Source organism: Nematolebias whitei, chromosome 16 (assembly GCF_014905685.2).
Source record: "Nematolebias whitei isolate Nwh7 chromosome 16, NemWhi1, whole genome shotgun sequence".
NCBI lineage: Eukaryota > Metazoa > Chordata > Actinopteri > Cyprinodontiformes > Rivulidae > Nematolebias > Nematolebias whitei.
In genome coordinates, this window is record NC_056513.1 from 43965571 (window position 1) to 43971477 (window position 5907).

Genomic DNA, 5907 nt, shown 5'->3' on the forward strand with positions numbered 1-5907 from the left:
AAGTAAAAAAAAAACTAGTAATCAGAGGTTTCAACTGTTGTTTGCACAAGTTCTAATGAAAATGTTTATGGATGAGTCAAACTGCTTAGAAGTTTTAATTATTCTGCTGTTATATTGTGTATTTACCAAAGCAGAGTAAATTAGCCATTTATTTTTATTAAGGTTATTAAAGTTCAAATGAAACAGTAATCTGAAACAAAGGTCCAGCCTTTCTGTTTTGATTGGCTCGACCATCAATATTGTAACGCCCTCTAAATCAGAAAAAGTTATTCTGACGTTTAGTTTAGAGCAGTCTGGGGAAGCTTTTGAAGAAGAAAGGTCAAGCAATCGGAAATTTATGCCAGAAGATAAGACGTTCATGCAGAAAAGAGACAAGTGTTCCAGAGATTTGTCTCTTGTTTCAAGGAAGCACCAAAAGGTTCCTTGTCACCAGAAGGAGAAAACGCAGCCCCCTGGAAGCGCCTCAACTGACCACTCGGGAGCCAGTTAACTCGACTCCTGATTTCAGCTGATGTCCAGTGTCAAGGGATATCCACCTTCGGCGCTTTAACTCATCTCAAGAGAGTCCCTGGTAACCCTCAGGCGGTTGAACTACAACTTCAAATCGGTAGGAAAAGCTGCTCCTTCTCTCTGCTGGTGTCTGAGGCCCAAGATAAGAAGTTGTCCAGTCTAAGCAAAATTCATCATTATTAATTAGAATTAAGTTTTCCTAAATTGACAAATCACATCTAGCCAAAACACTTCATTTAGTTAACTTTATAGAGGATAATTTACTCTGCTTTTGAACCTCATAATTCACCATATTAAAGTTTAGAAGATAATTCCATAACCTCTTGTGTTGTCAAGTTAAAGCCATTATTCATTCTTCAGCTGTACTCATCATTTTTTGACCACTTATATTCACCAAAATCGATAATAAACTTCACAAAATTGCACTCTGACTCTAAGCGTTTTTATTATATATGACATTTGAATTTAATATGAAAAGAACTCACTAGGACACGTAAACTTGAGTCTGAGTTAAAAATTTTCTTGCTTAAGAACCGGAAAGCAAGTGGTGCCCCTTCAGAATAAAATTACTAATAAAAATTCAACAATCTGAGGACCCACCCCTTCTTCTACATATATATACATACATGTATACAGTATACTCATAGCAGAAACTCTAGTTTGTGAATTCTTTGTTGCTTTTACCGACCCAGATGTACTAGCAAGCTGCCATGAACGGTGCACCTGCTAAAGACATTCTGCTTTGAGGAATCAACAAGTCAACCGTCATCAGCCATTCTGAGTTGTTGTGCATCCGATTCTGCAGCCTGCATGCACGTGGAACAGATTTATTTTATTCCAAATGTTACTTGTGCAACTTGCAAGTGTGTTGTTGCTCTTTACATCCAAATTATTATTATTATTATTATTTTTTACAAGACGAGAGGCGGAGCTCTTCAGCAAATTAAGCCGGGAATGAAGCATCTCCTCTGGGAAGAATAAAATATTTATATCAATCACTTTTTACCACGGCTCTCCAACAAAAAAAACAGAGCACCACATAGATAGATTATGTAAAAATTTAAATTATAGGAATAGAGGTAAAAAGAAAAAAAAACATTACTGACGGAATGCACTTTTTAAGATAAATATGGGATAAAAAAAAAAAAAAAACATTACTGCCGGAATGCACTTTTTAAGATAAATATGGGATAAAAAAAAAAAAAAAAGATTTTCCCTATGGCCAATTTCCCTACTGAGGAACAGATACGTGTGGTGATGTTACTGTAAGATTACAGGAGCATTAAATATTCTGACCAAAAAAAAGTTGAAGGACTTTTAGGCTAGGGCAGCACGGTAGTGCAACTGGTAGAGCTGCTGCCTCTCAGTGAGCAGGTCCCTGGTTCAAATCCCAGTCCGGGGGACTTTCTGGGTGGAGTTTGCATGTTCTCTCCGTGCTGCGTGGGTTTTCTCCAGTTTCCTCCCACAGACCCAAAACATGCATATTAGACTGATTGATAACTCTAAATTGTCTCTAGGTGTGAGTGAGAGAGTGAATGTTTGTTTGTCTCTATGTGTCCCTGTGATGGACTGGAGACCTGTCCAGGGTGTCCCCCGCCCCTCGCACAATTGCCGGACATGGGCACTGGCGACCCCCGTGACCCAAAATGGAAGAAGCGTGTAAAGAAAATGGATGGATGGATTTTTAGGCTTTGTACCATGATTTCTCATCTTGTTTAGACTTCACTTTGACGTTTATCTGACCGTTCACAGAACCCACTCATGGTAGTTTCTGGTTCAACTGGACCAGCAGGGACAATAATAAACTGTAAGTTGAGCAACAAATCTGATTACTCACCAGGTTTCCTGTGATCACTTATCATAATATCTGCTTGTTCAGAGTTTGTTTGTCATTTGCATTTCATGTGGTACATGTGGTGGAATGAGATTATGTACGCAGGATCCCAGTTACACCCAACAATAAAATGTAGAAGGAAAAAAAGCCTCTTTCTGACATGGAAGTTGTAAGTATGACGTTTCTGTCATTGTTGCTGCAGATGGAGGTATTATAAAGTTGGTTGATTTAAACAAACAACATTCATGTTGCTCTACCTTGATATATTGATTGGTTTAATAAGTTCTTCCAAAATAAACAAGCAGTAGTTTTTCCCCTCCAGTTTATGAGATGACTAACAATCTTGAAGAGTTTCAACTGTTGATTCAACAAAACAAGTTGATCTAGTCTCTCCAGTTCCTTAGCAGTGGATCATTTTTTAAATGTGAATGTATTTTGTGTGAACTATTTAGAATACAATAGGCCGTGTGTGAAAGCATATGCACCATGTAGATCAAACTAAGGCCTCATCCACAAAAGAACAGTATTCTGTGACTACCTGAAGTTTTTTATTGTTTCAGCCGAGTGTCCACACAGAAACAGCTTACAGTAGTTTGGAAACCAGGTTATAGAATGACAAAATGTTGAAACACCACCCTCAGGTTTTCATGTGGACTCTAAATACAAAATTTTGAAAACTATGACGTCATAGACCAGCTAATCCAACCTACAACCCCAAGTATGACTGATGTAACAAGACTTACAGAATTCCTGTTTGTTTTTGAGCTGCACATGCTAGTTTCTCAATGACAGTAAAATATTTGTATCGCGTGATGGATTTCAGAAGGAGCAAACACCCCCATCCCCCACCTGCACATAGGAGGATCTGTGGTGGAAGTGGTCTCCAGCTACAAGTACTTGGGTGTGCACATGAATGACAACCTCAGCTGGAGCAACAACACCACCAGCCTGATCAAGAAAGCTCATCAGAGACTCTACTTCCTCAGACGGCTGAGGCGAGCTGGTCTGGGAAGCTCAGTCCTCACCTCCTTCTACAGGTGTGCAGTGGAGAGCATCCTGTGCTCCAGCATCAATGTGTGGCATGGAGGCTGCACAGCTGCAGAGAGAAAAGCTTTGCAGAGAGTGGTGAAGGCTGCACAGAAGATGTTGGAATCAGCCTCCCCACCATCACAGACATCTACACCTCCAGATGCAGGAAGAGGGCCCCCTGCATCATGAAGGACCACACTCACCCAGCACACACACTTTTTGTCCCGCTCCCCTCAGGAAGGAGGTTGAGGAGCATTAAGTGTAGAACCACTAGACTGAGGAACAGCTTCTACCCTGAGGCTGTTAGACTCATGATAATCACTGTGAGGCCACTTTAATTGGAAATTTGACATTTTATCTGTACTGCTGATTATCCATGCTGCTGATTTCTTACCGTAAGCCTCTGTATTCATATTTGCTCTCAACAGACTCATGTTCAGGCTGCTGTCTAATGCACCTTATTATTTTATATTATTATTGTTTAGTGTATATCTTAGGTCCTTGTACGTTTTCAATGTTGCTGCTGATCTGTTTCATGTTGCTGCTGATCTGTTTCAATGTTGATGTGTTCATGCATGCTCATCTGCTCACATGGACTCATGTTCATGTTTGTGCTGATGTTCGACGTAATGTTTTATGTTGTGAGTGCTTAGTGTATATTTAGTTGATGTTTTTCTTAGTTCATATCTCAGATCTTATTACTGTTTTTCTTATACATTTTATTGTTGGATGTAACTGGGACCCTGTGTACATAATTTCGTTCCACCTCATGTACCACATGTCCAATTCAACTCAATTCAGTTCATTTATATGGTGCCAAATCACAACAAAGTTGTCTCAGGGACTTTACAGGAACATTCACGTACATACAGTGTAAAAGCCAATTACCAGCCTGAAGTAGTTCAAAGCAAAAGCCCTTAATATTACACCAAATAATCCAAGGACAAAAAGGTTTTCATCATTTTATTGAACTGCCAATCATACCAAAGCTTATATTACAAAAAAGAAGCATTATACATCAAGTACACCTTTTGAAGAGCTTCCAGTGAACTTATATGGGATACTTGTTTTGCAAGAGCTTTAAGGGGACGAGCACGTTTTGAGCTCCAGGCTCAGCAGGAGCTCAAGACTGAAGTCAAATCTTTACAAAGGGGTCAAAGGTTCAGATGACCTCACATCTAAATTCTGCAAAAACCTTTGGAAGCAGCTGGTCACCATCCCTCTTAGAGATGTTCGCCGAGTCTTTTAACACAGACATGCTCCATCAAACCTGGAACCAGACTTTTTTCCTCTGACTCAGTCGATCTATTTGGTAAATGTTGACTTTAAATTGCTGGTAAAGTTATTAGCCTGGCATTTAAAAGCAGTTTCACCCTCAGTCATAATCACGCATCAAACCTGATTTATCAGAAATGAACACACATTTTTAATTACCATGAAGTTTTTAATGTGGTTTAAAACCTACGCACAGCAACTCTGAGGCTTTAATTGTACTGGATGTGAAAAACAAAGCATTTAACAGAGTAGAATGGAATTATCTGCTTTCTATTGTGGGAAAATGAGGATTTAAGGAACAAACAGAACTGTCAGAACATATGGCACGAACACTGAATATTTTTACTTACATAGCTCTACAAGGCACAAGATCAAGTCTGCAAGGTCCCTCATCCAGGGGACTCGCTGCTCCTCCTCATGAAGATGGTTCAGGCAGATAGTTAGGATGTCTCCTAATACTTATGAACATGTGGAGGACACTTCTGGACAGGCCCAGAACTTTCTGGAGTGATTATCTCTGGTCTGGGAACACTTTAGATCTACCAGAAGGTGCTGGAGAGTGTCTTTGAGATATAACTTGTTGTATACAGTGAAATATAAGAAAATGCTTCTGTTTGTGTTTCTGTGTAGACTTGGAGCATCGGCCCCACCCAACCATGTGCTCATCATAAAACTAGTGATTTGTGAGGCATATTAAAGTCGTTTACGTTTCAGTAAACAACTTGAGCAGGCAGAGATTTCTGCAAATTCTGGAAATCCTCAGTTTAACCAACTTAAATAAACTCCCTGTTTTATATCAAGCCAGGAGAGTTTTGGTTGGAACCAATGAAAAAACAACACGTTTGGTTTCGAACCTCGTCACACACGTGTAGCTGTGTGCGTGCACGCTGCAGTAACGCTGCACGAGACAACCACAAGGTTACATTAAAGACCTAGTTCTCCCTGAAGGAATGCATATTGTTTAAGACCAAGATATACCAAGAAGGAACAGTTACAGAAGTTAAAGTCAAACTCCAAATAATGTTCTGCAGCACCTTGAGATGTGTCTGAACATCACCAGCCACAACAACATAACCTTGAGCCTAAAGCAGTGAAACAGCCATGTTTAGTTGGGCTAACATTAGTTAGATATAGTGGCCATCTTGAATCTTATTAACTGTAATTAGTAATGTGTTATAGAGGTACAGGCCGGGACTGTTTTTAAGGAGTTCTAATAAAATTCATTCAGTGATTCAACAGATATTTTACTAATAGACAGA